Source organism: Tinamus guttatus, unplaced genomic scaffold (genome assembly GCF_059628265.1).
Source record: "Tinamus guttatus ecotype Peru unplaced genomic scaffold, ASM5962826v1 Tinamus_guttatus_pri_ptg000406l, whole genome shotgun sequence".
In the NCBI taxonomy this organism is placed as follows: Eukaryota; Metazoa; Chordata; class Aves; order Tinamiformes; family Tinamidae; genus Tinamus; species Tinamus guttatus.
The window spans coordinates 851,867-861,090 of record NW_028288940.1 but is presented as its reverse complement, the minus strand read 5'-3'; positions in this window follow the sequence as shown (position 1 = coordinate 861,090).

Sequence of the window (9,224 nt, the reverse complement as noted above, 5' to 3'; positions counted from 1 at the left end):
TTCCTGTGGAACTTTTGATGCTTTAGTTTGTGGCCATTACCTCTAGTTCTGTCGGTGGCCACCACTGAAAAGAGACCAGCACCACCTTCGTCACTCCCTCCCTTGAGGCATTTGTATACACTAATTAGATCCCCTCTCAGCCTTCTCTTCTCCAGGCTGAACAGGCCCAGCTCTCTCAGTCTCTCCTCATAGGGCAGATGTTCCAGGCCCCTGATCATCCTTGTAGCCCTGCGCTGGACTCTCTCCAGCATCTCCACATCCCTCTTGTACTGGGGGCCCAGAACTGGACACAATACTCCAGATGTGGCCTCACCAGGGCTGAGCAGAGGGGCAGGATCACCTCCCTCGACCTGCTAGAGATGCTCTTCTTAATGCACCCCAGGATCCCATTGGCCTTCTTGGCCACGAGGGCACACTGCTGCCTCATGGTCAACTTGTTGTCCACCATGACACCCAGATTTTTCTCTGCAGAGCTGCTCTCCAGAAGGTCAGTCCCCAGCCTGAACCGGTGTCTGGGGTTACTCCTCCCCAGGTTCAGGACCTTGCATTGTTAAATTTCATAAGGTTTTCTCTGCCCAGATGTCCAGCCTGTCCAGGTCCCTCTGGATGGCAGCGCAGCCCTCTTGGGTATCGGCTACTCCTCCCAGTTTTGTATCAGCAGCGAACTTGCTGAGGGAGCACTCTGTGCCTTCCTCCAGGTCATTGATAAATAAATTGAACTTTGTTTTCCTCAAGCGTTTATGCTGCACAGTTTCTACCAACTATTGATTATGTTCTTCCTCTTCTTTTGACAATGGCACCCTGAAATACCGTGGTGTATAAGTATTTCTAAAAGAGTGATGTAATTGGCAGAGGAAATAAGATACTGTACTGCTTTTGTTTAACCTTGTAAAACACTTTAAAGAGTCACAGTTTATTCGGTAAGTGCTGAAAAGTATGATGTATGTTCACCTTAATCCTTTAAACTCCAATTCAAGTCCTGTGCTTCAATACCACACATATTACATTATGCATCAGGGTAGATAATGACGCACTAAGATACTTTCAGCAAGAAACCACTTTTGTGGATCTCATTAAAGTGTTGAACTTCTCTCATGATATTTCACCTCCTGAAAAAGGGAGTGAAAATCACTAGCTTCTTCCCAAAGGCTGCAAAAATAATTACATCAAAAATAAAAAACAAGGCGCTCCAGCTTATTTTGCAGTAGTGTATGCAATGCGCTAAGTATTATTCAGATGTTGGGTCAGCTCCAACAGTATTCGAACTCAAATCAGAATTCTCAATTGCTACTACCAGTAAGTCTATTGAACACTTTTTCCTCTGTTAGAAACTGTACAGTTTAAAGGAGAACAAGAATTATTGTAAAATGATTTTTTTATTTAAGACTTTGTCTCAAATCCTTATTTTTTTTCTTCTTCCCATGCCTTTAATAAAAAGTCAAAAATTTGTGTGTTCATCTGCAATAACAAGAGTGAGGAGTTTTGCTCCTGAAAATGATCCCCATTTCCGAATCCTGTTTCAGAAACAGTGAGGGAAGCACAGTAATATTCTCTCCATTTGCTTATATCAATGAGATTAACACAATATCACTGACTAGATGAGAATCTAGTATTCATTTAAGGCAGAGAGAAAAAGGGATCATGCCTCTACAACTGTGTAATGAGGGCTCTCGTGGGAGGTCTGGGTATTTCTCTCTTTGCAGGGGTCTTTTTGTGGTCCAGAAACTGTCCAAGAAAATGTAACTTAACCACTACATTTTTATAACTTGCTTTTAATTCACGATGTTATCAGTGCTCACAAATTTCTTAATACAGATGTGGAGTTTATTTCTGTGAAGCGAAAAAAAAAGAGCCTCTGATAGGTTTGACTAATTCTCTTTTTAACATGTTCAAAGGCCTTGGTAGGGGACTGATGTTCTCTTACACATGCAGGCAAGCATGCTCAATAGTGTATACATGTATAGAGAGCTAATAATACTTTTGATGTTATAGGGATTTAGTAGCTATTCCCAGCAGGAACAAGTATCCAGCACATTGTACAACTAAAAGCATTCTTATTCCTCCTGAGAAGGCAACTGATCAGATTCTCCATTCTTGGGGAAACAGTACACTCCTTTTTTTTTTTTTTTTTTTGGCTGTGCTGAATATATCTCTGTTTTGCATTTTTTTTTTTTACACTCAAATTGCTTGTTCAAAAATAGTGCCTCCCTGCCAAGCTACTGAGAGAGCAAATCTCTCCCACTGTTGTATAGATGTGGATAAACAGCTCTGGGATTTTAATGCTACAGGGAAAGAGTTTGGATCTGAACATGATATGCAGAGAACCTGGGACCATCCTGACAAAAAAAAAATAGGTGGGTCTTGCTATCTATTCTCTCTCTCAGAGTCTCAATGCATGTGGAATGGACCACATTCACAACATCAGGAATAGTCAAGCCTTACTGAGCCACTTGTAATGCTTCTCCTCTCTGTGTGTATCAGAGCATATAATTTTATTAAAACTTTTCAGTCTACTGGGAAGACATTTTGTGGGAAATAAGTATTTTAACATCTCTTCCTTCCAGCCCAAGAGCTCATCTTTTCAAAGTTTTATAGAAATCCTGCTACTCTCTTGTTGGGTATTTCCTTAAATTGTTCACCAAAGGCAAGTGCCTTCCTCTAGCTTTGGGTGCTAACTCTTATAAAACTAGAGGATAAAGTAAACTCCATAGCTATATAGTCTGTCATTCTCAGTGAAACAGTCTTGAACATGGGTCATTTTGGCCCTCTGGTTAGCATCCTACCTGCTTTACTTTCCAAACTGTTGTCTTAGTAGCTTTTGAGACCTTACTGTTTTCCCTCTTTCAGTATCTTTTTTATTTTTTTCTTTCGATCTTTTTTTTTTTTTTTTTTTTTTCCTACTCAGCTGCATTCATTTCCTTCTTTTGTACTGATGGAAATGGCAGAAGAATATGGGTCAGAATTTGGAGGCTTTCTGCTTCCCTAGAATAGGGCTATGTAGATTAATAGAAATCACTTGATTAGCATTGTCTCATTTTTCTTCATGATTTAGAGAGTAATTTTGATTTTTGCCAGCTTTGTGTTCTTTGCAATGATTTGGTGGATGGTGGATATTTTAGTTTATGGGTTATCTGAAACTTTTAATAATTAATTTATCCTTTATTTTGTGTGAAGAGATGCCAAACTTTCATTTGTTTGTTTGTTTTGTCTTCTGTTTTTTGTTTGTTTGTTTGTTTGTTTTCCTGACTGGACAATTCTCAAAGCCCAAAGAGCTTTTGAAATGACTATACAAGCATTTTGTCTTTAAATACCTATTTAAATTCCTGGATGTACATTTTGGAGAGTGAACATTTTCAAAAATTCTGCCTATGCTACTGTTAAAAAAATCTTTATTTAAAAGCTCATGACAATGTATAAAAAGAAAGGCAAAGTACTTTGAAAGCAAACTTTCATTTTTTTTCCTCTAATTAATTTTTAAAATACTGCTGGCTGTAAGTTCGTCTATTTTCATAAAAATGCTTTTGATGGAAATTTGGCTTTCAGTCTCTTTTTAAAAATCTCTTTCATGGTCATCACTGAATTTCTATTTTAATGAGATAACCATCCCTAAACTGAAATATATTGTCTGAAAGCTATTATAGATGCAAAACCGTTATTGATGCACATACCTTTCTGCAATACTATACCTCAAAATGAGAAAAAAATCAACAAAGCATTTTTTCAGCACCTGCATTTAAGATCTGCTGTGTTTAATTTTAATGCAAGTTTATTAAAAATCAGTTTAAGTCTACTCATGATGAAGTCCATGAAATTTCAAATAACATCTCTGAAATCAGTGCAGTTGCACTCATTTTACAATACAACTGGGAGCATAATTCCTACTGACCTGTTTAATTGCTACCAAATTCCTTTCATTTCTCAACAAATAAGGTAAAACTGTAAAGCTCCTATCCAAGGTCCTTATGAAACTGAAATATTTTAGTCTTGTGGATTCTTTTCCTTTCCTTTCCTTCAGCTTAAATACTCATCATTTTAGAGTCTTAATATTTTAAGGCCTGCTTTTTTGGCTGACACAAGTGCAGTTCAAGGTGCCAATCTGCAGGTGATATCTTACATTTTCTAGTTCTCAGCAATCTATGGCAACATATAAAACAGAGTGAAACATTGTCTGAATTTATAGATATTTAATATAACAAAACTCCGGATATTTTTTCTTTTTATGTGTGTGTGTGTGTGTGTGTATGTGTGTGCTTGCATGTATGTGCTTTTGTTTGTGTTTAATTTAGTTTAAGGAATATAGTGATGTACTTTATCATTTCATCTTCCATTACAAAAAGTTTTTTTATTTTGCAAATTATCTACATTAATGAATACTTATATGGCTTGTACTTTTGCAGAGACTGAAGAATTTGACATCTTCAAAATCATAAAAGATATGGAAGATGTAGAAAAAAATTACAGGATATATCCTGAAAAATCAGGATGTATCCTGCAAATTTCAGTCCCAATCCTGAAACGTTTGGACTTGACTATTCCAGATCCTGAATTGTTATTGCAATTTTTTAAAAGCCTAAGCCAGTTTGCATACTTTAAGTCTAATGTTGTGCATTCTGTAAAAGCATGTTTGAAAAAATCCTACAGATGATTATACTGATGACAAATTTAAGAATATGTGAAGATTTTTATAGCAATGCCCTAGACAATCCCTAACAATAATGATTAGTCTGTTTTGAAGCTAACATAAAAATCTATGCTTAATTGAAACATAAATAATTTATCAACCGTTTTCACTGTTCAAATACTTTTTCTAACATAGTTTTCCTGTATTGGAAATAAAGAAAACTCTCACTATATAAATATCCATAAATAATTTCCTAAATTTTATTGATATATTGAAAGCTTGGTATCCACTGACGTAATTATAATTATTTAATAAGGACCTCAATGCTTACTACTCATACAACAAATTTCTGTTTCATCTTTTTTGTACTTTACATATGTATGTATACACTGCAAGAAAAAGCTCATTTGTCTTGAAGACTTCATAGATCAGTAACTTTTAAAATGTGTCTAGGCATTTACTAGGTTCAATATCCTAATTTATATACTGTGTTACTTTGGTTTTTTTTCTTCCAATTTTCTTTCGGATTTTCCCTTAAAATTTGCATTAATTTTAATTTGAAGTTAAATTTAAAATAAAATGTTATCACATCAGAATTGTATTTTTAAGATACTCCGGAAAGAACAATGCATTTCTCTTAATATTTATTAGATACTTAATAAGTAGTTAATGGAGTATGAATACATTTTTTTTTATTTATTTAAATATATTGCCATAGACATCTTTAGATGATGATTCAAAAATCATGGAATTAAAGCTTAAGAAACACCCTATGCCAAACATTTGTTTGTTTGTTTTTCCATGTCCATGTTTTACTTATTTGTTCACTGTATAAACTAGATTTTTGGATCACTTTATTTTTGATAAATAACACATCATAAATAACAAGAATAAAATAGGGCTCTTGATGGTTGGTAGCAGCAGAAGCTTGTAAGAAAGTATGTGGCTGTAACGAAAAATCTGTAGTGGAAATCTCAATTTGATATTCAGGGGATTTGAATACGTACCTTATTTACTAAACTGACTCAAACAGTGACATTTAAATCTACAGTAATTCTATCAGCATTTCAACAAATACTTTTCAGTATCAGCCAGATTTAGTTGTTAAATTATATTAATAATATCACTTGGGAAAAAGTGGGTCTTTATGCTGTATTATGTACTTTGTTAAACAAACACGCACAAAAAGAAATAAGAACAGAATTTCACAGGATTGTCTAGAGCAAAATTGTTTTTTCTATACTGTTCAATACTTAGTGCATTTCTCAGTGCCATGGGATTTCTAAGAGAAGAACAGAAAGCTTTTCAACAATGTACTCTAGACAAGAAAAATCTAAATGACTGCTTTCTTTGCAAATTAAATGTGATTGCTTTGTTTTACCCTTACTAGTATATCTTACTTCTGATATAAAATGCTTAACACTGGAAGGAGAAGCAGAAATAGAGTTTATATGCTAAAGCACATCCTTCAGAAGTTATATTTTTCTAATTGTCCATTTTGAATGACTATAAATATCACCTTAATTTACCTACATGTTTGTGATACCATAGAATAATGCAATTTTACATTAATGGATATATAAAGCCTTGAAAGCATACATTTACATCTCAGTTAGGGTCCAGCTTGCTTCAACATTAAATGATAACACCAGTCACTGAAGAAGCACTAAAATCTTTCCAGCATTTCTGGATTTTTCCTTTCAGACATTTTTCCTTTCCTCTGTTGTTTTCCTCACTCCCTCCCTCCTCCCTCCCTCCCTTCCTTTCTTCCTTCCTTCCTTCTTTCCTTCCTTTCTTTTCCTTCCTTCCTTCCTTTTCTTTTTTAATAAATAGATTAGAATCATAGAATCATAGAATCATAGAATGCTTAGGGTTGGAAGGGACCTCTAGAGATCATCTAGTCCAACCCCCCTGCATACGCAGGGACACCTAGAGCACGTGGCACAGAACTGCATCCAAGCGGGTTTTGAAGATCTCCAGAGAAGGACACTCCACAACCTCTCTGGGCAGCCTGTTCCAGTGCTCTGTCACCCTCACTGTTAAGAAATTTTTCCTTAAGTTCCTATGGAATTTTTGATGTTTCAGTTTCCGGCCATTTCCTCTAGTCCTATCAGTGGCCACCACTGAAAAGAGACCATCCCCGTCCTCTGCACTCCCTCCCTTGAGGTATTTATATACACTGATTAGATCCCCTCCCAGCCTTCTCTTCTCCAGACTGAACAGGCCCAGCTCCCTCAGCCTCTCCTCATAGGGCAGATGTTCCAGGCCCCTGATCATCCTTGTAGCCCTGCGCCGGACTCTCTCCAGCAGCTCCACATCCCTCTTGTACTGTGGAGCCCAGAACTGGACACAGTACTCCAGATGCGGCCTCACCAGGGCTGAGTAGAGGGGCAGGATCACCTCCCTCGACCTGCTAGAGATGCTCTTCTTAATGCACCCCAGGATTCCATTGGCCTTCTTGGCCACGAGGGCACACTGCTGCCTCATGGTCAACTTGTTGTCCACCATGACACCCAGGTCTTTCTCTGCAGAGCTGCTCTCCAGAAGGTCAGTCCCCAGCCTGTACTGGTGTCTGGGGTTATTCCTCCCCAGGTGCAGGACCTTGCACTTGGCCTTGTTGAATTGCATGAGGTTTTTCACCGCCCAGTTGTCCAGTCTGTCCAGGTCCCTCTGGATGGCAGCACAGCCCTCTGGGGTATCGGCTACTCCTCCCAGTTTCGTGTCATCAGCAAACTTGCTGAGGGAGCACTCTGTGCCTTCATCCAGGTCATTGATGAATAAATTGAACAGGACTGGACCAAGGACTGACCCCTGGGGGACCCCACTAGCCACAGGCCTCCAACTAGACTCTGCACCGCTGATCACCACTCTCTGGGCCCTGCCGTCCAGCCAGTTCCTAATCCACCTCACTGTCCACTCATCTATCCCACACTGCCGGAGCTTGCCCAGGAGGATGTTGTGAGGGACGGTGTCAAAAGCCTTGGTGAAGTCGAGATAGACGACATCCACCGCTCTCCCCTCGTCTATCCAGCCGGTCATTTCATCATAGAAGGCTATCAGGTTAGTCAGGCAAGATTTTCCCTTGGTGAATCCATGCTGACTACTCTTGAGCACCTTCTTGTCCTCCATGTGCCTGGAGACAACAGCCAGTATGAGCCGTTCCATCACTTTTCCGGGGACGGAGGTGAGGCTGACTGGCCTGTAGTTGCCTGGGTCCTCCTTCTTGCCTTTTTTGAAGACTGGCGTGACATTGGCCTTCTTCCAGTCTTCCGGCACCTCCCCCGTTCTCCAGGATCTTTCAAAGATGATGGAGAGCGGCTTAGCTATGGCATCTGCCAGCTCCCGCAGCACTCTGGGGTGCATCCCATCAGGGCCCATGGATTTGTGGGTATCAAGGTTCCTTAGGTGCTCTCTGACCCAATCTTCCTCTACCCAGGGCAAGTCTTCCTCTCCACCAGCTTCTTCTCTTGTCTCTAGGGCCTGGGGCTCTAAAGGGCTGCCCTTGGTAAACACCGAAGCAAAGAAGGCATTGAGCAACTCTGCTTTTTCTGTGTTATTTGTAACCAAGGTGCCCATCCCGTCCTCCAGCGGACCCACATTTTCCCTGATCTTCCTTTTGCTGTTAATGTATTTGAAGAAATTTTTTTTTGTTATTTTTAACGTCCCTTGCCAGCTTGCCTTCCAGACGTGCCTTAGCTTTCCTTGTCGCATCTCTGCACTCCCTGACTACGTTCCTGTATTTCTCCCAGGGGGCCTGTCCTTTTTTCCACATTCTGTATACCGCTTGAGCATTGCCACAAGCTCCCGGCTTGTCCACGCAGGTCGCCTGCCCCCTCTGCCTCCCTTCCTACACACAGGGATGCACTGTTGCTGGACGTGGAGAAAGTGCCGCTTGAAAACTAACCAGCTCTCTTGGGCCCCCCTTCCTTCTAGAGCACTAGCCCATGGGATTCTACCGAGGAGGTCTCTGAAGAGGCTAAAGTTGGCCCTCCTGAAGTCCATCGTCGCAAGGCTACTTACAGCCCTGCCTCCTCCTCGTTGAATCCTGAACTCCACCAACTCATGGTCACTGCAGCCGAGGCTACCCCCCACCTTAACATCTCCTACTAGGCCCTCCCTATTTGATAGCACGAGGTCCAGTAGCCCACCTCTCCTCGTCGGCTCCTCCACAACCTGCGTCAAAAAGTTATCGTCGACGCTCTGCAGGAACCTCCAGGACTGCTTATGCCTGGCTGTGTTGTCCTCCCAGTTGATGTCGGGGTAGTTGAAGTCCCCCATGAGAACCAGGGCCTGTGACCGTGAGGCAACATCCAGCTGCCTATAGAAGGCCTCATCAACCTCCTCGCCTTGGTCAGGTGGCCGGTAGCAGACACCCACCACAGTGTCTCCCACATTAGCCTGCCCTCTAATCCTTACCCACAAGCTCTCAACTCGCTCATCCTCCACTCCCAGGTTGAGCTCCATGCATTCCAGTTGCTCTCTCACATAAAGAGCAACTCCACCACCTCGCCTTCCCAGCCTGTCCTTCCTAAAGAGCACATAGCCTTCCATGGCAGCGCTCCAGTCGTGCGAGCTATCCCACCACGTCTCTGTGATTCCGATG